General features: G+C 43.6%; 1 protein-coding gene and 1 long non-coding RNA gene across 2 annotated transcripts in view; one reads left to right on the forward strand and one right to left on the reverse strand.

Moving 5' to 3' along the window:
* The window catches only part of SLIT3 (slit guidance ligand 3), a 591,163-nt gene that overhangs the window by 247,216 nt on the left and 318,465 nt on the right, over nucleotides 1–25,482 (forward strand). The window lies entirely within an intron of this gene.
* Nucleotides 2,184–25,407, reverse strand: LOC140632314 (uncharacterized). The gene is made up of 2 exons (XR_012029835.1): nucleotides 24,965–25,407; nucleotides 2,184–2,483 (listed from the first exon to the last, which is right to left on the reverse strand). It is a non-coding gene; the product is annotated as an uncharacterized lncRNA (long non-coding RNA).

A 25,482-nucleotide genomic window follows, 5' to 3' on the forward strand; every position in this document is an offset into this window, starting at 1 on the left:
GGTAGGATGCCTATTGGTGGGGTTCTTCAGGCCATAATGTATGCACAAGACCTTTTTTTTCCCGCTTTATTAAGGGATAATTGATTGAGGTCAGAAGTTTTAGAGAGTCCTGGGAGATTTTTAATCCAGTGCCATCATGCAAAGCTTACTACATCAATAAGACCGTTCCGTAGGGGGATAGAAGAGTAATTGAGATGCCACACCAGCTGGAATCCAGATGAAGATACATTTGGAAGCTTAATCACAATCATGTTCTACACTAAATATTCATCCGTCTGTCTCCCAAAGAGGACAGGAAATTAAGTTGTCAAGGGCAGGGGGGATAAGGGTTTAGCTGAAAGAAGAAACCCACACCTCAGCCTTAATCTCTAAATATGCAAGACTGTCTTCTATGGTTGAAGCAAAATCCTCTTCTTTTCAGTTTTATTTTCTGAGAAATGTCTGAGGTGTTTATACACAATTTATCAGCTTTACAGTTACCAAAATGGATCGTTAAGATAGCTCAGGCTCCTCACTGTGGGATAAATACAGATGAACAATGCCATCTCAAAAGAAAAATGCTTTACTGAGCCAATATAGAAAAATATTAAAGTTGTGTAAACACGTAAAAAGGGGTAGGGGAATTCCTAAACAGAGCTGACGGGGTGTGATTGCCCATGCCTTGGGGTACTGTGTCCCGAAAGTTGATCTAAACCCTGCATGTAGCCAGTAGGAATTACATTGCATACTGTGGGTTTTCTTTCATTTGTTTTTGCTCATTTTATTTCCAAGTGAAATTCTTATGGTCCCTTCAAGGCATCTAAATTTCATTTCAAAGGTTGATTTGAAAAATATATTTTGCTGCCATAAATTAAATGATCATCTCCTTCACATTTTGGTCCAACATTATGAATCAAACATTGGTTTTAATTAAAAGGGACCTGGGCAGCCCGGGTAGCTTCAGCGGTTTAGTGTCGCCTTTGGCCCAGGGCCTGATCCTGGAGACCTGGGATCGAGTCCCACATCGGGCTTCCTGCATGGAGCCTGCTTCTCCCTCTGCCTGTCTCTCTCTCTCTCTCTCTCTCTCTCTCTCTCTCTCTCTCTCCCATGAATAAAATCTTTAAAAAGGGGGGGGGACCATGGAGTTCAGTGTCATATTACATGAGGAGGTTGTATTAGGGAAGGTGTCGTTAGCTGCAAGTAACAGAACAATCCCCACTTAAAGTAGTTTTGAGGGAATACGTACAGGTTTGCTCTCTGAAAGTTCACTTTATGCCACACCACTTTTACAAAAGACCTACTTTAGTACCTGTTTTTGCTAACTGAAGGAAACCCAAAGAGGATTTTTGCTTATACAAAATGGTGACTGTTTCTTTACTTTGTGCCACATCAGCTTACAAAAGGTTTCATAGGAATGCTCTACTTTTGGATAGCAGGGAAAATCTGTATTTCACACAATAGAAGTCTTCAGGTCAGGGATAACCCTAGATGCAGGATGTTAGGGCTCTTGCCCTACCTCTCAGTAGCTCTCTTGGTGCTCTGTCTCACCCAGTGTGCTGACACCATTCTCTAATTGAGTCTTAGATGGCTGTAGGACACATCTCAGCCATCACATCCTGATGCTTGTTACCAGCACAAGAAGGGATCATCCCTTCTCTGTGTTTTTTCTCTTCAGGACTAAATGTCTTAGAAGCTCATTAGTAGAATTGCTCTCACTTGAAACCGACCTAGGTCAGCCCACTGATGATTATTTTACAGCCATCTTTTCTTGGAGGTGGTGGTAGGAACACATCCATCCTGTAAGACATAGCTACCAATGACGCCACCAAATTCACATGGTGCAGCAGTAGGAATACGGGCTGTGTGGAGTCAGAGCTGCATTCGAATCCCATTTCATTACTAAATAGCTGTGAATCACTTACCCTCAGTGTGTTTCACTGCCCCTTGGGTAATAGATGAGTATGACCCACCAAGATGGCACGCAGATAAGTACAGAAACTAAGAGTTAACGTTTAGACACATCATAGTTTGACACAGCTAAGACATCCATACCCATGTTCATTCTTGTAATACTTCATTTTTACTGTATTCTACAAAGGTACTGGTGCATGATAGATTGAAAATTAAAACAAAACCAAAAAGAGCTGCCCTTCATGGAATCACTGGTGATGTGTGCTAGGACAGACATGAACCAAAGCTACTCCTTGCTTTGCAGATGCTGAGAGGTTTATTTGAGGTGAGAAGAGACCATTAGACAAAGTCATTAAAGAACAATGCAAAGACAACAGTGAAAAATAATGTCATGAGGCAGTCATAAATGACCCAGTGCCACATCCGTGGCTGCGATAGCACTTGCCACAGAGATCTGCAGGGGGGTGGGGTGTCAACATAGTCTTCTCTGAGCAGGTGGATTTGTTTTGATTTTCCTTGCATCCCGGGCCTCCTGTCGCTCTGTCCCTTCTCACTTGGCGGCCTGACGGGTTAATCTCCTGGTGAGCGAGGGCCTGTGAATGAAACTGGATGGAGTTATATGTCAGACTGCAAGGGGCACACACTAAATATCCCGCTCCATTTTTCCTGACGGGGCTTTGATGTCAGCGTAAGACACGTCAGATTACACAGGACGTCATGTCATGTGTCAAATCAGTGTTGGGGCTTCATTCTGACACTTTAATTAGTACGAGTGGCAGGAAAGGATGTATTATTTTTCTGTTTCAAGGCAAAGACCCTAACACCCACTGAGAACTGTTAGGTTCTGCCCAAGCCCCTTTTAAAAACACAGCCTGTACCCCCTAGGATAATAGCCACAGTGTCAAGCTAATGAAAAGAGCTGTGGGCCAGGAGGCACAAACCCTACTAGACTCCAATCCACCCGCAACACCTGTGTGAGCTAGAGATGCCCCCCGTGTCATCTTTAGCAGCATAAATGCTTGTTAATTATTGACCTTGCAGGCTTCCCAGCCTTAAAAAGTGGCTATTAATGCTTTCATATAGCTCATCGGAGTATTAGGTGTTGAAATGAGATAATGCCCATGACAGTGCTTCTGAGGCCAAGAATGATGCCAAATGGGCAGGGTAGGCTGTGTAGAGGGGAGGGAAGAGGAAGATGCGGTTAGAGACATTTCCATTTAAGAACTGTGGGTAGGTAGCAGCCATTTACTCCACTGCTGGAAACACCTGCAAACACCTTGCCTTGCTTGTGGCATTGCCAGCAGCTGAGGGTGTCAGAGGTCAGGGACGTAGTCCATCCAGAAAAGTGCCCAGGCATGAACATAGCCCTTTGCCGTGTGTGAACATGGCCCTGAGTAATGAGAAACTTTCGCCTTGCTCTCTGCTCCCGGAAGATCGTCCAACTTAATACCAAGTGAAATCTCTGAACGTCAATAAGCTGCATTCACTTTGACATCTAGACTCCTGTGTAATTAAGACCTCAGGTCTGGCGCTTGGTTTATCAGTGTGTCAATTCTCATTTACATAAGACTTTGGTTTTTCCCACATCTCTGCACAGACGCCGCCAAAAAAAATACTATTAACAATGAAAGGGCTGCAGATAGAGTTACACAGCCCATCGTGTCTTTAATCCCTGCTTAACATTTCCCTTAAAAAGAACATTGCCCTATTCGGAAATTAAACTCAATGCGTTAGATGTTCTTTATGGAGGGAGAAGAGAGGTGGATTTTCCACTGCTTTATTCTGAGCTTGAAAAACATCCGATTTCATGCCCTTTATTCAACTGTGAAGCAGAATCTGCTGCATAATTGGAGGGTGGTTTCTTCATCCCTCTTTTAGAAAACAACGGGTTCCTCTCACCTCCCTATAGCTGGATGCTAAAATCTGAGACCAGACTCAAAGATCCCCTAGGTGTGTTAATCTAGTTTTGTTTATTCAGACTGAAGTCTGTTGGGTGTAACTGGATCCTACAAAGGAGAAAAGTGACTTCTGGGCTGCTGGAAACCATCCTTCCCTCCCTGTGGAGCTTTCTCCAGGGCAAGGAGCGGTGGGGACCCAACACTTTGGACGACTCTTCTTCTTCCAACATTAATGGCTATGAAACAGATGCGTTTATTGTTGCAACTCAAATGAGAAAAAGCATGTTCAGGAGAAGTTAAGGGACTCTCACAGGACCACACATAGAGTTGGTTATATGACCTGGGAAATAATGTAACCTCTACAGCTCTTCATTTTCATATCAATAAAATACACTCATCTGTAAAAATTAGGGATTGGGAAAGAAGTCTAATATAAAGGCATAAAGAAGGGAGACTCTGGTCTGTATAACAGGATTCTAAGCCTGTAGGAAGACATAAAAAAGAATGATAACTTGGGGTTGCTCTCAAGGAGCTTCCATTCCAGCTCTTTCACTTACTACTGTGTGACCTTGGTCCAGTCGCTACACTTCTCTGGGCTTCAGATGCCTTATCTCAGAAACAGATTGTTATGGTCCTCCCTTTATAGTATTTCTATAAATACTAATGAAATAATTCTTATAAATTACTTGGAGGAGTAACTGACATAATGTTAGCCCTCAGTTAATATTGCCTATTAGTAATAGCACCACTATTATTTTTATCCAGATGGCTGTTCCCTTCTGAATGAGACAAAAACAGCGATTGACTCCACTAGTGCCAGATTCTCCCCACAAAGTGTATCCTCAATATCTGGCCAGTCTTAGGGCACCCAGGCAGTCCAGAAAGGCACCCAAGAATTTGGGCCAGTGGTTCTCAGCCTGGGTTCACAGGAGAATCACTCCAGGGAACCTGGAACAATACTGAGGGTCAGATGCCTAGACATTTTTATTTAATTGATCTGGAGTCCAGCTGGGCATCAAGAGTTGTAAAAGCTCCCCCAGATGATTCTAACGTTAAGAACCCCTGGGTTAGGGAAAGACAGTGTCATTTTGATATGGAAAAATGTTCCTGAAATATAGTGTAAGCTATTACTTCCCAAGTGTAGTGGTTACTGCTGGTGTTACGTGAGATCCTGTTAGATAGTGTAGATTATTTGTATATTAACGGTATCCCATTTATTGTAATGTGAATAAGGAAAAAATATTTCAAAGTGATATTCTTTAAGTTTAAATTCATTAAAACTAAAAGTGGAAGGGAATATATAAAAATTCAATTTAAATAAAATATCAAGTTAACATTCACACATTTATGGTTTAAAAATATGACTGAAACATGAATGACTAAGGTTTGGGAAATATATGAAGCAAATATGATTGTAATCATAATTCTGAGTATACGTGATAATTCTAAAGAATAAAATTGAGTAATTCTACACCTTCTTTATATAAAAATACTACAAATAGACAGCAGACATAAATTCTACACCTTTTATCATTTGAAAAAATAAAGGTATTTTTATGGTGAAATATGGTGGAATATGGTGAAACTTCTAAACATCCAAGAACATGAACTCCTTGCTGTCCAGTAACTTACTTTTGGGATGCAATTGGAGATAGAAATGTTACTCCATATTTACTCAGAACTATAATTAAAATTACCTTGTATATACTGACATGGTTAATGGTAATGGGATCCTGTAGTTTAAGAATGCCCTACCATTTACAAAGCACTTGCGCTTACATTATGTATCAGGTTGCCCTGATAACTTGCTGTGGTTGGGTTATTAGCCCCTTGTCCAACTGGGGTAAATGAGGCCTGAGGGGTTAGTAGATGGCCTGTCTCACGTTACACAGATAACATGTGGTAGTACAGGACTGGAACCTTGACATCTAAAGCTAACATAGAACTTTCTATGTTTTACCACTCTTGTGCTTCTAAAGTCTTGTCCATGTTGCCTGCTTTCTCTCCCACATTAAATTATAAAATCTCTCAAGGGCGCCTTTCACCGTGTGGCTATAGATTTCCTTTCTGATAACTTGCTCCACACTCAGAAGCCTTCAGTGTTACTTCAAGTATTAGAAAATAGTTGGGCCAATTAGGTCATATAAATACAAAACCACCTTGATGAGACTGCTCAGAATTCTCTTACTTTATACTCCTAACCAACCCCACATTTTTTTGGTCTGGACAGCCAAAATCATCTTTGAAAACATGTCAATCCATCATGACCCTCCTTACTTAAATCTCTGCAACAGTTGTCCATTTCGCTTTGCACAAATTCTAAGCCCCTGCACCTCCTGACTCATCTCCCATCTCCTGGTACTATGGTCTGGCTCACCTCCTTGACATCCCTCAAAAGGCCACACTCTTGTTGCTCTATATCTAGTCAGTGCTGTTCCATGCAACAGGAATGCTCTCCGCCTCCCTCTCTACCTTGCCAGAAACACCTTACTTCAGTGTTTTCTCCCTGGATTGGAATTACCTGACCTCCTGAGTGGATGAGCCCCTTGCCCCTTTCCTAGCCACCCCCACCACCCCCATTACTCTTTCATGCAGCAGACAGATCTTTTCTTGATAGCTCTTCTTATTTAGAATTACTGGTGTGGAGCTATCTGAAGGCAGAAGAGGAGTCACCTCCATACTGGTTTTCTACCATTTGACTTCCAGACTCTAGCACAGAACTTAATACATGGTCATTGATTAACAAATATCTGTTGAATTCATGAACAGAATAGGAAAAGGCTGAGAGGTAGCTTGCACTCTCTGGGGACAGGGTGCAGTTTTCACCTCCTATACCAAGAGCAAGTCAGGAAGTCAGAAATGTTTACAAGAACTTTGAGGCTGACCAGGGCCACCTGCAACTGTACCATCCTGAGGCTACTGTCTATACCTGACTAGTACTATTATTATTCTGGCTACCCCATACAAGAAATGACAACCTACCGGTGGCTTCCAAGTTGCTTTTTAAGGGAGGGAACATTCTAGTTAAACCCAGGGTGGGATACCTACAGCCCTGCCAGCCTTACCTTTCCATGACTCCCCCAGAAGTTCCTGAGGCAGCATATAAGAACCGTGAAGTTCTCATAACACAGTCTTAAAACCACACATCTAGTACATAAATACAGCATCAGAAGTTAGAAATCTGTATTTTATTCCCAGTGATACCACTTTGTACTTTCTGAGCCAGGAAGTTGCTTTCATTGGCCAAATTATACTTTCCTTACCATTAAAATAACTATAATATTGCTTATCCTACTTAACTCATTGAATTGTTTTGTAGACAAAATAAGATAAAATGAAAATATTTTGAATAGGTAGAAGCACTTTACATTATTATTTGAGCCTGAGTTACCCAGATATGATTGCTTCTCCTTAAGGGCTTTTAAATGAAGGAAGACACATTGATTTTCATAGATACAAAGGCGTCCCAAAGACATAAACACAGTGAAAGAACAAATGCATTATTCATTAGTGTAAGGGATTTAGGTGGGTCGTCAGAAAGAGACAGTGTTCTGTAGCAGGAAGATCTTCCTCTGCGAATGAGGAGACCTGAGTTTGAACCTACCTTGTCATCCAGTTACTAACTGTGGGAATCTGGTAGGTTGTATCACCCCTGGGAGCCTCAGTGGCCCTGTATATAAATTGCAGAAGGTGAGAGTGGGTGGGGAAGTAGAGAAAGGCAATCATACTGCAGTAGTTTGGAGGATCACGTGACACAAATAAGAAAGGCCTCTGGAAACAGCAGTTTGCCTTAGCAAATCAGGGTGTTAGTATTATCCAAGTGCTTGCATTACTTAGGCAAGGGGAAGTCAAGAAGTTGTCAGGGAAGGCTGCCCAGAATAGCAAGGGAGTACCAAGAAGGACTTGAGTAATGACAGGGAGAGGGCAGGTCTCGCCAGAGAACGTGTGCTTCAGGCGAGGGTGCAGCCTGGGACAGGGCTTATTTCCAAGGGACTGGTAGGACCCTGCCAAGATGGTGGGTTATCCCCCCCTTCCCAGAAGCTGAAGTGGCTCCTAACAGCTCTGGATTACAAAGCAGAGGACAGCATCCAGGTGGGCAGAACGTGTTAAAAGGATCCCAAGTACACTCAAGGATGTTTGTTTTTGATTGGAAGATAAGGATTAACTGGATTAATGGAGCCTCATGGATGGAGAATGTGCAGACACTAATTGCCCCTAAATTACAGTGGATTCCATTGGAATTGTGTATTCTCTCTACAAGCCTAACCACTGCCCCTCCTTCCCTCCCTCCCTTCATCCCCACACAATGCTAAATGAACATGTCATTGTAACTGAGATGAAAGGCCTTGAAATTTATTTTCCACTTCCCTCCAAGATCTCTTGTTTGCAAAATACAAGAGGAACTAGGTTACTAGTCTAGTTTCAGTTTATTTCATACCAAAAAAAAAAAAAATGTATTCCAGGGATTCAGATTTCTGGAAGATGTTTCCAAGCTCTCTTTCCTTGCTAGGTTTCTCTGCCACACCAGTGGCCTAAAAATAAGTGGTTCGGAGTTCAGCATGCTTCAGAGTCACCTGGATACCATCTGAAAGCACATTCCTAGGCCCTACCCCAGACACTCTGATTCAGAGGGTCTAAGGAGGTCACCCAAACTTGCATTTCCAGCAAGTTACCCCATCACAGTGATGGTGGCAGTCCCAAGACACACTTCAAGAACCACTGAACCTGGGAAAACCAAAATATTTTTTTTTAAAGATTTTTATTTATTCATGAGACAGAGAGAGAGATAGAGGCCAAGACACAGGCAGAGGGAGAAGCAGGCTCCATGCAGGAGCCTGACGTGGAACTCGATCCCGGGTCTCCAGGATCAGGCCCTGGGCTGAAGGCATCGCTTAAACCGCTGCGCCACCCGGGCTGCCCTAAACCAAAGTATTTTAAAGAACCTGGTCAAAAGGCAGCCCCAGTGGTGCAGCAGTTTAGTGCTGCCTGCAGCCCATGGCATGATCCTGGAGACCCAGGATCGAGTCCCCCGTTGGGCTCCCTGCATGGAGCCTGCTTCTCCCTCTGCCTGTGTCTCTGTTTCTCTCTCTCTCTCTCTCTCTCTGTCTCTATGAATAAATTAATAAAATCTTAAAAAAAGAAAAAAAGAACCTGGACAAAGAAAAAAGAATGCCAACCTCAAAATCCTAGGGCTGCATCTTCCGGAAAATGGAGGTACAATAATCAGAACTTCAAAATTATTTATTTCCTAAATCAAATATGCATATCCTCCTGGATTTTATAAAGCTTATAGGATAATTGTGCTTTGTTATGCATGGGAAAAGCAAAGGAGGCTAGAAGAGGGGCAAGTTCTTGCCAGGGACTACACCCATTCCCCCTTCACTCTGGTTTGCACACCTCCTCTTCTGTCAATTATTGTAATCAAGTGTTTTTTTGGCAACTCCACAGGCATCACACCTCCCAACCCCTGAACATCCCTTCTGCCTTAACCACACCAATATATGTGTCAAATCCTGTTCCACATGTATTTATAGATCACTTCTTCTGTGCAACACTGAGTAAAGCTTGGGCTACTTTTTGCTAATGCTTCCAGAACTTTGCAAAGTACCAGACAGTGATCAACAGACTTTGGATTTTAGTTCTGGCCTTATAGTTGTCTTACCATGTGACTATGGAAAGAGTACTCTAAACCTCTGAGTATGATTTTACTCATCAATAAAAGGAGAAAATCCAGATTAGCAGTTCTCCCCTTTAGGGGAAAATGAAAATTAAGTATATAGACCTCTTCCCAGGAAAATTCACATGTGTGTAACATGCAAAATGTTGCTTACAATTTTTAAACTGCTGGGACACCTGGGTGGCTCAGCGGTTGAGCCTCTGCCTTCGGCCCAGGGCGTGATCCTGGAGTCCAGGGATCGAGTCCTACATCAGGTTGCCTGCATGGAGCCTGCTTCCCTCTCTGCCTATGTCTCTGCCTCTCTTTCTCCATGTCTCTCATGAATAAATAAATAAAATCTTTAAAAAAATTTTTTTAAATTGCATAAATAATAGTATAGTAATAGAAGCAATAATAATAGCTGGTATTTAGCAAGTATCAACTTTATGCCAAGCACTGTGCAAGGCACTTTACATGTATTATCATATTTAATCCTTGCAACAACTCTCTGAGGTTATCAGATCTAGTTTCATCTTGATAAAATCATGGCAGAGACCGTAAGGAATGTATCTCAGGCCCCCTGGTAGTAAGCAGCAGAAGGGAGATTTAAGGCAATCTACACTGTTCTGAAGCTGGTACATGGTCCTCTGGATTAAGGAAGGGACCCTGTTCTAGGTGATATTGCAAATTCCTGAAGCTCTAATGTCCCAGGATTTGCAAATTTTTTTTCCAAATCCTGAGAACCAAACATTGAGGAAATGACCCATGGTATTCTCAAGGCTTTTATGCATCAAAGGTGATCACAAAGGTTAGAATTTAAAGGAGATGTGGGGTTCAGACACAGAAAAGCAAGTCACTTCTGTCTTTTGTGTCTGTCTTAAAAATGAATGCTTTCTTATCACAGCTTCTAACCAGAGGCAGCCTCCTCTCAAGGCAAGGGGAAATACCCATCTCGGCTTGGGCAGGTCAGTGATGTGACAAGATAAAGGGCAGATCCTTAATGAAAACCACTCTGCCTCCTGCCAGCAAAGGAGTTTTCTTAGTGCATTTCAAGTCCGCTAACACCTCTTCCCAGATCAATGGCTTTTCATAAATGCACCAGGAGATCTTTGAACCGCTAATGCTTCAGGGGCTGTTTAGGTTTGGAGTCAAACTGTTTAATATAACTCTCCTCCAAGTCTGGCTCTATTGAAAGGTCTCAGGAAACAAGGCGGGGGGATGTATAAAAAGCAGAACTGCCATGGCCAAGTGACGTCCCCCCACCTAGGCCTCCTGTTTATATAAGCAAATTGGACCAGGCTGATTACTTGCAGGAGGGGAAAGAAGGAATGAAATGACATGTGGGTCATGGTGGAGAAAAGGAATCAGATTAAAGGTGCCTCTTGATTGGAGGGGAGCAAGTCATTTACTCGAGGTGGGGGGAGCCAGTGATTGGCTTCATCAACAGATTAGGTCACCCACCCATTAGGCACTATGATAAATACTGCACTGTGCCATGGAGGCATGGGCCAGGCTTCCCATGTTCCTGGGAAAATGAGTGCCGTTTAACTTAAAACTTCTTTAAACACTCAAGCTAAAGGAAGGGTCGTTTTCAAAAGGTAGATGACCGTTGGCATCAGGAGAGGTTACGCCAAAGGGCCTTCCCATATCTATGCTGTGCCCACATCTGCTTTCCCAGAACGCTTGGTGAGACTGGTAATGAAGTCATAGTAACAGCTGGCATGTCCCCCTAAAGGCTCAGTGTTCTGTCTTTACCTCACTGAAACCTCACAGCAATCCTCTGAGGTGGATCCTCTGCTGTTACTAACCCCACTTTCATATGGGGAAACCAGGCCTCTGGGCAGATAAGCAACTTGATCAATGGCACAGACATCTGGGATAGGAATCTAGACGATCTCTCCCTCTTCACCACCAAACTGTCTACTTGTGTGAATATGATCCACGATCATTGAATGTTTAGCTCACTTACTCCTAAAGTTCTAGGACCTAGTGATTAACTCATGTATCCCCTCGTTTAGACTTCAAACCCTTTGAGAGCACAGACCATGTGGTCCTTTAATTTTGCCTCCCACCACGGTGTCTGGTAGAGTAGGGACCTGATCCCTCTCTTTTCTCTTTTCTTCTTGAAAAGTCCCTCTTAACGTTCCCTTTAGGGTTTTGGGGATCTTTTTTCTGATTATAATATTAATACAAACTCACCGCATAAAGTATTGCTTTAGGCACCAAAATTCTATAAAGATAAAAAGAAGAAACCACCAGAGGTAACAGTCATTAACATTTTGGTACATAGTCTTCTACTTTTTATGTATGTATGCACATAAAGATATAGCTTAAATACGATTACACTATTTATGTTGTTTTGTAGTCTGATTTTCCACTAACAACCTATTGTAGGCAACCATAGATCTTCAGTCATATTTGCGTCATAATCTTTCTGTGTTCCACTGTGTGACCCTGTCAGGATCCACTAATCTGCAGTTGATGGACTGTGTGCTCCTGGTATATGCCTGTCCCTACGAGATGCAGCAAACGCGCCTGTAACAACTTGCTGCTCCTATATTTCAGTCCCTGCTCTTGGCCCCACTTCTTGAAAACTTCACTCCCTCAGCAGTTGCTTGGATTGCAGTTCTAGAAATGGCAAAATATATATGATGTCTGTTTCAGGATCCCTTGGAGACTTACACAATCCAGTTTTTAATATAAAAATCGGGCTGTGGCATTGCTCTTAAAACAGAAGGAAGTCACAAGTGCCCATTTCTGCCTCATTCCCTCAGGACATTCTAGACTCTTCTCCTGTGAGCACGCCATCCCTGGGGTCGCCACACCTGGGGCTCGTAGCCATTTCCAGAAATGTCCCGACTGTGAAATTGCTATGGACAGCTGGTAAATCTGGAGTCAAGGGTTAACAAATACTGGCAAGGGCATGGGAAAAGGAGGGAGGCTGAGGATTTGAGAGTTTGGGGAATGAACCCCTCCTGGTTTAAGTTCCTGGGCTGAAGTGCATAGAGGGGAATCACAGGTAACTGTAGCTGTGTGAGGACCCAGCCAGGTATGACGGTGGAGCTGAGAGAGCATTGGGGCTGGCCATGAGAGCTAATACAAATACAAGCCCCAGAAGCCCTATTTATTATTTTTCATCAGCCAAAAGAAGGCAATTTTTAGATTTAGATTTTTTTTGATGAGCTGTCACCATGGTGATAGAATTGGAAATTCTTTCTCTGACAACATTGCTGTTAAACCATTTGTTGAATTATTTGCATACCATGACTAGGAGGCCCCCAGAGCTGTGTGCTTCCCCTCTCTATCAAGAAGAAAGTTGGTCTCAGCCATCCCTTGGGTTCTTTGCCACAGAGAAGTCCAGGTTTCTACCTGCCTGAGCTCTACCAGGTAGGGATGAGATTCCTGGATTCCTCACAGTGCCTCCTGCAGAAGGAACTCATGAGAAAACAAAATCAAAGACAAGAAAAGAATAAAGAGGACACCTGGGTGGCTCAGTTGGTTAAGCATCTGCCTTTGGTTCAGGTCATGATCCCAGGGTTCTGGGATCAAGCCCTGCATAGGGCTCTCTGCTCAGCGAGGAGCCTGCTTCTCCCTCTCCAGCTGCCCCTGTTTGTGCTCATTCTCTCTCTCTCTCTCTCCCTCCCCCACCCCCCTCTCTCTCATAAGTAAATAAATAATCTTTAAAAAAATGAGTGAAGAATTTAACCATCTGTTCTAGGGAAATTGAAGTCTCTACTTTTCTCTGGACCCACTTGGTTTGGTCTCTTGCACATCATATCTACAGAATCTACCACAGGGCAGAGGTGCTGGAGGAGACATGCAGTAACTTTGACCTTCCAGAATGATCCAGGCATGTAGCAACCCAAGTTGCTACTTCTGTTACTGGGCTGGAACTATCTGAATCCACTCCTGTTCTTCTTTGAGTGATAGTTTCGTTAAGATTCCAGATGGATCCAAGATAATTTTTTAAAATCCTCTTAACTCTCTGACTGATTTTAGAACTGTATCCAGAGAAGTCCCTTCTTAACACCCTTCTCTGATTTGGGGCCAGCAAAGGGGGATGTATTGCATTCTGAAACTTCCAACACTTTTTACCCTGACTCACACTTCCATTCAGACCTCTTCTCTGAAAAAGCACCAGCCCCATTAATGAAGAGCCATGTCCTAATGAGAAGTAATTTCATTGTCCCGGTTGCCTTCTACTTTGGTGAGATTCGGGTGTGTCTGGAGACTCCAGGAGTCACAGTTGGCCTCCAGCCCCTTGACCTTGTGAGAATTTTATATGCCTAGGTAGGACCTGCGTGAAATTGCACCTGTGTCTTGGGTTTGTGTTTTCTTTTCATTTTGTCTCCTCCCTCCCCCCCCCACTAGACCCCATTCCTCTGCTACTCTTCTTTAAAGACAAGCAGGGGGTGGTTTATTCTGGGCTGCTATCAGTTTGCTTCTGGAGGATGGGGTGCGTGTGACAGCTTGGGCAAGGCACGGAGCCCAGGCTGTTTGTGTCACACTCCGTTCCCAGTGACAAACACTGCTGCTCGCCTCCCTGTCCAAATCTGATAACACGTATGTTCTCCCAATTCCGTGCTGTTGCTCTGGAAACTGAAGCAGCAGCACGATCTAGAGTAGGATTATGGCTTAGTCAACCTTAAAGTCTCACAGCCCTTCTGGCAACTTCTGGCATGAAAAGTACGTCCACTCCCACTGCCCAGGGAGAGGTTTGTGACCAACAGCTTTCCCTGCTGGGAAAGTTTGCCTCCTGAGATTAGAGAATGTGTGTCTGCCCGCAGCTCACATTGGGGGCAGGTAGTTTTTTAGAAGGGGACTCAAGCTCTAGAATCTCAACTGAATCCCAGCACTGCTGCTCACGAGATAAGACACAACAAGCCTAAGCTGTTGCCACAATCCCTTCTGAACACGTCTCTTCCTCCTCGGGTGGACTGGCCATCCTGGAGTCTCACAGGTACTAGACCTCAGTGCTGCATTCTCATCAGGACCTAGCTCTTGGGGCAGAAGTTACTGGCTCAGAGGCTTGCCAGCTGGCTCACAGGTCATATTCTTCACCTTTCTGATCCTCCCATGAGTTACTCATAAAAGGAGAATAATTATGCCTGCCTCAAAGCTGGCTTTGAGAATAAATAAAATAGCATGCACCAGGCCGATAGCTCGAGATGCACCCAATGTGACCATCTGGGAGAATCCAATTCTCTACCCTCAGGATAGAAATGTTTCCATTGAGGAGAAGAAATAGTTCTTTCCCTTTCCCTGCATTTCGTCTTTCATTCCCTTCTGAATGCACCTGCCCTTAGGATACCTGCTCCCCTCTGTCTGAAGAGGTGAGTGCAACATGGGCAGAAAACCGAATCTCTGGCTCCCTTACTCGCACACTGATGCATGCGCCCAAGCTTTACAATCCCTATTAGCACCTTGCAGACGTGGCTTTTAGTATGGTGGGGAAGCCTAAGAGTTTAGGGCACAGGAGGCAGGGTGAAGATTATAGAAGACCAATCATGAGAGAAGGTAGCTAGGAGTGGGAAGGCAAGAATATAGAAGACAGGAATGAGGAAGAGGAGGAGGAGAAGGAGAAGAGAGAGAGAGGGAGAGAGAAAAAGAGAGAGAATCTCCAATGATCTTAGAAGTCCCCTGGATTCCTAGAAGCCCTTGGGGGAAAATTTACCATATCTTCCTATCAAAGCCACCAGCCTCCAACCCAGAGGTCTAGAGCATAAAGGCATAAAGGTCTAAAGAACATAAGGGCCTGTGAAAATTTTTAGTCTTATAGTCATTCTTTTTAAAATGAACATTGCATTCCCCCATCTTTAATAGAGCCCTAAAATTACACAACCTTTTTTTTTTCTTTTACAAAGAACAAACCATTTTTTATTCTAATGGAGTAAATGAAACCTCAAGGCCATCTTTGCAGAGGTATTCACTGCTTTGAATACCAGCATGTGGACCTCATGGAAGAACTCACCAAAGCCCCAGTTCTCAGGACCTTCTTCGGTGTGCTTATGTTACACATGCCTGTGTGCATCTGGACATTTGTGCAGCTCCTCACCAAAAATGGGCATCCAGAATGATAAAAATGTGGCTGGTATGACAGTAAATAACTTAATTAAGAAATGTTCAGGAACACACAGAGAGTGCATTCAGGTAATGGAAGTCAGAGCTTCCATTTCCTTAGGCACCTTCCTATAGGCAGAGAACATTATTTTAGAGTAGGCATCACTAGAAGTACAAATGCTACAGTGCTCTCACTAAGGTGATGCATTTTTGCTTATTACCCGTTCACCTTTTGCTCATTTTCTTGTGGAGCAAAGCAGGGCTTTAAGCTTGAGTAGGGTGTGTTCCCTCTTGGTGTGCTCCTATGTTTAAGCATAGAGCACTTATTCTATTGTTTACTTGTCCTGCCTCTTTCGTTCTCCTCTGGAGGGGAGTTAGGGCAAGTGCCAGAAAATTCTCTCACCCTTACACAACCTATGTTTCATCTAAAAACAGTGAAGGGGGGGATCCCTGGGTTGCTCAGCTGTTTGGCACCTGCCTTTGGCCCAGGGCGCGATCCTGGAGTCCCAGGATCAAGTCCTGCGTCGGGCTCCCAGCATGGAGCCTGCTTCTCCCTCTGCCTGTGTGTTTCTACCTCTCTCTCTCTCTCTCTCTCACACACACACACACACAATGAATGAATGAATAAATAAATAAATAAATAATTTTTAAAAATAAATAAAAACAGTGAGGGGTCTGAAACTACTTCCTACCTATGACCCCCAAGTACATTTTGTCCAATTGGCTACCTTAGATGCAAGAAATACTGGTCTCTGGCTCACATACAACCTTTCATTATTTTCAGCAGCAGGATTGTTTTTGTAAACGGCAAACATAAGAAATACATAGTGGATATAAACTCAGTCTGCAAACATCAGTATATGTAAAAATTTCTCCACTTTCCACAAAAACTAAATCTTAGACACTTCTGCATCCCTGTGCTCCCTTTCCCAGGGCTGTGTCCAAGCTCCAGAGTATTTAAATGGTGCCCACATACAGAAGGAGGTGATGAGCATCAGTTCATGGCACTTAAGTCTGTCTACCTTGACATAAGACAACCACCTCTTTTTATCCAACCCTCTTCTTCCCTGCAATTCTGCCCAGCACAGAAAATTAGCCTTCTGCTTTCTTGCCTCTCAGAGGCTCTGGGAAACTCTCGAAGACTGTCTTTCCTGTAAGGCTGCTAATTGCCACCATGAATCCATTCTTCTCCAGAGCTCCTGCACCAGGACAGAACAAAGGGAGTTCTGAAAGGCCTTGCCACCTCACTTAGCTCCACCTGGCAAAGTATGTCTCCTCAGACCTCAGCTTTTATCATTTTCCTTCATCTCACCCATGTCCAGTCTGGGTACTTGGCAGAAAGAGGTTAAGAAAGGAGTCTCTACCCTATGCCCATCTGTGTCTCAACTCCTTTCATGATCCATTTAAATATTTTCCCCCTGCAGGAAAAATCTTTGGAGGAGGAAGATTACTAATTCTGACTATTCCAGTATACCCCAAGTACACTTAGGGCTTATATCAGCACTGTCTAACAGAATTTTCTGTGATAGACATGTTCATTATTATAGTAGCCACAACTACATGTAACTGGTATGACCAATGAACTGATTGTTTAATTTTAATTGACATAAATTCAGATAGCGTCTGGTCTAGATTTTTCAAACTTAAAAACCAAGAGTTAATGTCTTTGTACTCTATATTGTATAGAACAATCTATCCCTAAGGCAAAGGTAGGCTAAATACAAGAAAGTGTATGTGTGACATGGAACATATCAGTTATCACTTCAAAATACCATCCCACTATAAATAAATGAAAAATCATGCTGTGCTGATTCAATCAGTGAGAAGGCCAGAATGTGTCCATTGCCCATCCCTTAAACATTACAGAAGATACTGAGTCAGGATACTGAAGGATCACAGAGCTTCCTGGAACTTAATTTGGGAACCACTAAGCTAGTTATATCTAAAACTCAGTCTGGTTCTGACATTTCAAATATGTAAACTTGTTTTGATGAGGAAGTTGTGTCTTCAAAGGGCTGGTGACTTGCCTTAAGGTACATAGCTAATTTTTTTTTAAATTATTATTCCTAAAAGACAGAGAGAGAGACAGGCACAGGCAGAGTGAGAAGCAGGCTCCATGCAGGGATCCTGACACAGGACTTGATCCCGGGACCTCAGGATCATGCCCTAGGCCAAAGACAGGAGCCAAACCACTGAGCCACCCAGGGATACCCTACATAGCTAATTTTTTGCAAGAAAGATCTGAGAGCCAAGTCTGCCACACCTTATCAGAACTCTTTCCCCTATTATACTTCATGGTGTTCTATAGGATTCTAACCTTGATGCTAGACTGTTCCATCTCCCCAGGAAAGAATTATTCCATGGGGAAATGGGCAAATCTCCTCTTCTAGCAGTGTATGTGGCAGGGCATCTACCAGTCATCAATAGGAGGAATAAACTCATTATGCTAGCATTGCAGGATGTGAGTAGAAACCTCAGGAAAAACAGTTCCTGCAACCACTGCCCTGATTCTCCTCCACCCTTCTCTTTCCCTGTAAACAAGTAGCAACCCCTCATTTCCCATCCTGCTTTTAAAGATGCTAAGGACCTCACTTCTTAACTCTTAAAGACATATTTTTTAAAGATTTTATTTATTTGAGAGAGAAAAAACAGAGAGGACAAACAAGGGGAGGGGCAGAGGGAGAGGGAAAAGCAGGCTCCCCACTGAGCAGGAATCCTGACACAGGGCTCAATCGCAGGACCCTGGGATCATGACCTGAGCCGAAGGTAGATGCTTAACTGACTGAGCCACCCAGGTGCCCATCTCTCTAACTTTTACCTAGGGAGGAAACTCTGTATTTAAATTAAATCGGGCTGCTATAAGAAATGAATTTAACATAATGTATAATGACCCAATTTTTTTTAAGATTTTTTATTTATTTGAGAGAGAGAGAGAGGCAGCAGGTGCATGCATGCACTAGCAAGGGGAGGAGCAAAGGGAGAGGGAGAAGCAGACTCCCCACCAAGCAGGGAACCTGACAGCCATGGGGCTCCATCCCAGGACCCTGGGATCATGACCTGAGCCAAAGGCAGACACTTAACCAACTGAGCCACTCAGGCACCCCTTGGCAAACTTATTATGCAAAAAGTCAAATAGGAAGTATTTTCAGCTTCACAGGCCATATGGTCTCTGTTGCAAATACTCACTTGTGCCTTGCAATATAAAAGTAGCCGTAGACAATATGTGAACAAAATGACATGACTGCATTCCAATAAAACTTTATTACACAAACAGGCAGCAAGCCAGATTTAGCCTAAGGATTGTAGTTTGCCAATCTCTTTTCTAGACCAGGGAACACACAGAACAGGAACATTTTAGATTATTTGCAAAGAACTGAGAAAAAGTATGTGCATTTTCCCTGGGTGCTGGAGGCAGAAAAAGAAAATGGATTAAGAGGATATAGAAGCTGTCAAAGGACTTACTTAATTAGTTCTTTATAAAAGAGGAAATGTTTTCGGCTGTGCTTCGAAGGAAAGCCATAATAGCTATGAAGAGAACGTCCATTAAAAATGTAGATTTCAGAATTCCACCCTCAGTATTTTGGGAGAGGGCCCAGGAATCTGCATTTTGGCATGTTACCCTGCTGCCTCTAAGCAAATGGTAGAGGTGATGGGTGATCACAATTTGCTAAATACGACAAAGCTGTTAGTTTCTGTGATGCTTGTGGATGTAACAGTTATAATGTGTCTTCTGAGTACACAGGAAATAAGATGCAAGGTACAGACAAATTCACTAACCTGGGTAAACCAAATTTTCTTTTGCTTTCAAGGAAGCTATCAGAATGTATGGGAACAGAAGTGATCCTATAGATCTTTCTAATTTATTTTTTTTAACTGAATTAGCTTGGGACTCTAATTAGTAACAAATTGCATATTGCGCAATCCACAATTGGTTGTGAAACAAGAAATAGAATCAAGACTTGCAAGGAAGCTGTGACTGGCAGGCAGTTTTGTTTCTTTCAGGCATTCCACCACTTGCTTCCCTCCTCTGAAAAATGGCAACTCCCAGATCTGATGATCTGCATTAGTGACAGTGTCACAATCATAGGGAACAAGTTGACACAGTTGGATGATTTTGGTTCCTAACACTGTGTCCCTTGCCTTCCCCTCTCCACATGCAACTCAGAGTTCTGTGAAACAGCCCTGGCCACCACTTCTGCTCCTCTCACCCAGCAACCCAGAGTGGGAGGAGGCAAATCAGCCTGGGAGAATCAGCAGCCACTAGGCGTCAGTGCTGGGTGCTAATGGGCACCCCAGGAGAGAGAGGCAAAAAAAATGCTGGGGGTGACCTTGAGAAAGTCAGGGCAGGAGTGCCCAAGGAAGGGAGTCCATTATGCCAACCCATGTGTTCATGTTCCAAAGATGTAGTTGCAGTAGAAGGAAAAAGAAAACTGCCTTCTGTAACACTGCATGTTAATTATACCTCAAAAAAACCCAGACAAGTTAAAAACAAACAAACCAAAAACTGTGCAGGCCAAAAAAACTGCCTCGGAACCCTCTCCTTTCTCTAGGACTAGCAGTCACCCACCTTAGCATGGGTGCAGACGCATTCAGTCCCTTGGTAGGATGACTGGCAAAGCACCGATGAGGGAAAAACAAATCAATAAGTGTTTCCACAGTTGAGCACCCAACTCAGAGATAAGAGGAGGAGAAAGAGAAATCACTCTGAAGATTTCTTTCTCTAGTAGAGGTGGCTGTGCTGCACTCAGATCTATTTCTGGGCATAGGAATGTGCCCTCCTCAAGTGAAGTCTCTCCCCACCCCCAGCCCTCCAGAATGAGGCCCAGCAGCCCCCTCTCAGCTGTCTGGCTGTCTACACAGGTTGCCTGAGCAAACCCCTTTCTTCAGTTCAGCAGCTTGGCTGTGCCCTGCGATCAGGGTAGTGCTCTAGCACTGAGCAGCCCATCTCCCTGGAAAATGCAGCTTTTTTTTTTTTTTAATTTTTATTTATTTATGATAGTCACAGAGAGAGAGAGAGGCGCAGAGACACAGGCAGAGGGAGAAGCAGGCTCCATGCACCGGGAGCCCGATGTGGGATTCGATCCCGGGTCTCCAGGATCGCGCCCTGGGCCAAAGGCAGGCGCCAAACTGCTGCGCCACCCAGGGATCCCGAAAATGCAGCTTTTAATTTTATTTCAGTGTCCTTTGCAGCGGCCCTCTGATGAATTTGATAAAATGCATACACTGAGAAAATTCAAGGTGGAAGGCACCTTGCCTTGGTTCATGCCCCTCATGCAGACAGGGGACTGCTCATTGATTTCCGTGTAGATAGGAATCACCTGGGGAGCTTGCAAACTTCTGATCCTGACTCAGCAGTGTCTGAGGTGAGACCTGAGAACTTGCATTTATATAAGCTTTCTAGGTCATTCTAATACAGATGGTATAAATGATGCTGGTAATTCCGAAACACATGGTATAAGTGGGCAACAGGATTGGGTGGAGAGGGAGGGGATCTTTTTTAGAATTGCTTTTTGAAGCTTTACAGGTAGAACATAACCTCACTCAGCAGGAAAACCCAGCAGTGTTATCAGCCTTGTATTCAAAAAGGGCTTTGTTTAGTCCAACTGGAACTTTTTTTCCAGCTTAAGCCCCTTTTCCTTCCTTTGATCCTCATTGGCTCCAGATTACTTCTCTGACTTCTCCCCCATATAAGCAAATAAACCAAATAAAACCTCAGAGCTGCTTCAAGACACTAAAGCATTCCTGAGGCTTTTCTTTCTCTTAGTCTCTTTCTTCTTTTCCTTATAGACAAACTTCCTCTAGAACTCCCTCCTAGGACTGATTATCCATGCCATTGTGCCACCCTTCCTAGTTACCACTGTGGCACACACCTCTGAGGTCAGCCATTTCTATGGGAAATTTGGCCTCATTGCTGTATGGAGGCTCATGGGAAGCATTAAGCTGACTTTGAGGAGCTGGCTGCAGATGGTGTGCAATTTGGCCTGCCCTTCCCAGCCCTGCTTCAAGCAAGGGTTGGCATAAGTGTTATGAATGTCCCCCAAGGTGGCTGCTTTCCTTTCCTTAAAAGCTTCTTTTGGTGAGAGCCTCCGGCGCATTGCCGGGTCTGTGCCTTTCCAACCCCATTCCATGCCATAGCTCTTCTTGGCCCATCCTTGACTTTTCTGTGTTGCGCACTCCCAAGGGCCTGGTGTGAGCTGGGTCATTAAGAAAGAGAAGGAAATGTCCCAGAAGCACCCAGAAATAGAGGTGAGCAAAAAGGAATCATAGATGATGATGAAGCAGCCTTATCTACTTCCCTCAAAGTAAAGACCATAGGCATCTCTAACACTAAGGCCTACTGTGTATGCCACACATTTGCATGACTTGTCTAAGGTAAGATTAATAGAATTGCAGATCCACAATGACTGTTCAAGGTAGATTGCAGGACAAGTCCACAGCAGGTGCCAAGTTTACTGGAAAATTGAAAGAAATTGCCATCAAGCAACAATGGTTTACATCACAAGGGACAACAGAGTGTGGTCACAGACCAAGTTGTGTTCAAACCACATACGAGCCATGTGACCTCAGAGAGGCTACTTGGCTCTCCAGACACTAGTAACCATAGGTGTAAAAAATGATGCCACCAATAATAAATAACTTTTATGGAGCATTTACTACATTCTTAATTGTGTTAAGTGCTTTATATAATTTTTAATTGAAAAATGACACCAATCCTGTAAGGTATATGCTGTTATTTGTCCCATTTCACAGATGAAAAAAATTGAGGTGCAGAGAAGGGTAGAATCTGTGGGACTAGCGATGTGCTCTGAACACTGTGCTAATAACATCAATCTCCTGTGTTATTGTGAGGACTGAATAAGGTGGACATGAGGAGCTTTAGTGTGGTTCATAGCGTACAGTGCTCAGCAAATGATAACTGTATGCATTATATATGCTTAATGAATGGGTCTGTCCCACATGAAGTGATTTCTCAATTTAGAGGAATAGATGCACTTAATGAAGAATGATGATGCTGTGTCTTGCTAAGCTTACACAGTATCATGCCATCTCCTAGGAAGGCTTTCTGGATCCCTAAAATTCACTTGTCCCTAATCAGCATGATACCTTAGTGGCTAGATTTCCCCCATTAGCTTTGTCTTGATTTCTGCAGCAGAAATGTTGCAATTTTTGTGCACCTGTTTCTGTACTTGACTAAACTTCTTGCTGCAGTGGCTATATTTACTGTTCTCTACTGCCAGGACTCAATCAGGAGACTCTGTTTTGCTGACTGGCTGGTGTGTCTTATTTAATGCTCAACAAGAGACTGGGAGATTCATCTTAAAGCCTAGGAGCTAGATGGTAGAATCATAATTGTGGGACATCAGCTACTCCAAACCTTGTGAAAACAGTTGCCTGTTTTGCTGGCTTTCCTGGTCAGCTACTGGAGGTCACTGGGTCCTGTGAGGCAGATGAAGAGGACTTGGCCAAGAGGAAGGAAAGAAGGTGAAAGATGAGACAGGAAGAGCAAGGGAGAGAAAATCAAAAGAGCATAGAGAGAAAGTAAAGTTTACATAAAATATAGAATTTTTAAACTGGAAGACCCTTAGGGAATACCTATTCTAATGTCTTAATTTTATCAATGAAGTTAGAATAGTCTAGACTGGTTATTACACAAAGTCACACAGCTACTGATTATGTATCACTTTTGAATAATCCTAGCAGAAATGCTTCCTTCCTGTCCACATGTATGTGCCTGCATGTATATGGCCACACTCTGGCTTCTAGAACCCCACTGCTCTCTGGCTCCTGAAACTTTGAATTCCAGCATCCCTTTGCAGATGTGCCCACAGCCATTAAATGCACACCTGCAGGAGCTCTCCCACTGGACTCAGGGTCACCAGGAAACATGCCCTAAACCTGCCCTCGCAGGAACATTTCATCCTGAGCATAAGAACAGCTGCCTAGTTGCCATGATGGGGGAGTTGCCAGAACTACTGCTATTTTGTTCTTATGTAATATACAGAAACTCCACTCTGGGCTAAATATATCTACTTGTTGAGGGTGTTGCTTTGTTTTCATTTGGTTATTTGGTTTGCAGTTTGTTTTTGTGTGAATGTATAACCCCTTCTCAATAACCAGGTTTTGCTTTTTGCCCATTTGGAAGTATTGTTTCATAGCCTACAACATCATGACAGCCTTCTGAGGTTGCTGCCTAAACCTCCTGCAAACACAGCTACCCCTTCTCTGCCCCGCAGGCCTGTGTATAGAGAACACTGTTGCCCTGCTCAAAGGAGAAAGGAAAGCATTCATGGCTAGGCAAGGGAAGCTAGCTAGACCTGAGTCTTGATCTGTTCTCTTTTGTTCATCTGTTTTAGACTTAAGTCAAAGATTACCCCTAACTGTTGCTGTTCTTTCTCTTCCCTCCATCTCACCAGCCTCTCTCCCCGACTGGTGCTTGAGTTTTCTTGGTTCTCATCAAATTTATACTGACTTACCACTCCATGGACTTAGATATCCAGGCCTTCAGTAATTTGGGTTCAGCAAATTCACTAGATACTGTGAAAGAGCGTACGCAGGAGAAAGGATACACATGATGTATAATGGCCAGCGACACTTCCAGATAAAATGACCTTGTGCTGTTCAGGCCTTGTGTACGATGTCAAGGCCCAGGCCACATGTATGTCATAAAGCTTTTGGACATCAAAAGTAAAAAAAAAAAAAAAAAAAAAAGGATAGCTATTCTTCCTTCCTTCCTTTCTGAGCAGAGCATTCTCTACTCCAAGCCCCAGTGTAAGCAGGACTCTAGATTTTTTTGTAAAAGTCTTTTACTATTTTCCTTCATCTCCTCAATGCAAAAACTAACAAATGCATGGCCCATAGAATGAAAAAGATAGGTAGAACTTCTCTTCACAGGGATCTGACAGTCTAGGGGTGGCAGGCAAGCACAAATAAGCAAATATATACATGAGAGGCTTTGAGATACGTTACAGGAGATCATAGAAAAGGCAGATGTGCAGAGGAGACAGGAGGCATGCATGGTACTTTATATGTAGAGGTCTGCAAAGGACTCTCTGAGGGATGGACACCTGGGCAGAAACCTGAATGAGTAGAAGGAACTAGGCTTGCTTAAAAAACATTTTCACCCAAGGAACTGCCTCAGGCCCTGGCTGCCCTGGACTGCCTGTATAGCATGAGTTTAATTCCATGTGGGTCCTCACTTCAGAATAGGATTGGGAGAGGTCAAGCAACTGCTAAAAGCAGAGTAACCCAATCTTGGGGATGAGTTGGCCCATAATAAGCATCCAGGTCCTTTGAAAAATGAAACCTGTGGTCAGGTCCCCCAAGAGCAGAGGAATTGAGTTTCCATTTTAATCATGAAACCAAAGTGATGCCCCTGCCTATATCTCATTTTGCAAAATTTCAGCTTCCCCTGGAAGAGGGTTTCCTGCCTTGGATCCTAGAGGATCCCTGGTATGCTTACCTCCTGCAGATATCAGCTCCCTGTGTAATGTTGGACATGGAACCTCGGTGGTGGCTCAGGAGATGGTAGGTTGGAAGCAGAGGCCCCAGATGTTGTATGTGAGTGGGTGATGAAAAGCATGTGGGAGGTGGGGACTGGTTGCAGGGTTGTTAGCACTCAGATTTGTGGGCTGCAGCTCAAATTATGACATCACAGAAGGATGGGACAACTGTGAGTCCAGAAGCACAAACATGGCTTTTCCTCTCCTCAGTTCCCATGTAGCCAGCAAAAATTTTGTTAAACACAAGATGGAGCAAAGCAGGAGAAAGATTGGCAGTGTCTGCAAAAGACCCCCTATTGATAGCTCACATTTGTGGCACCTGCTATGTGCTAGACACTGGAGTAGACTGGAGACATGCATTATTTTCCTTAACCATCACCAGATGTCATGGTACCAGTCCCATTTTATAGATGCAGAAAGTAAGACTCACAGAAGTCAGGTAACTTGTTCAGGGTCATCCAAGTTGGATGCAATGGCC

This window comes from Canis lupus, chromosome 4, assembly GCF_048164855.1.
Source record: "Canis lupus baileyi chromosome 4, mCanLup2.hap1, whole genome shotgun sequence".
Taxonomy (NCBI): Eukaryota; Metazoa; Chordata; class Mammalia; order Carnivora; family Canidae; genus Canis; species Canis lupus.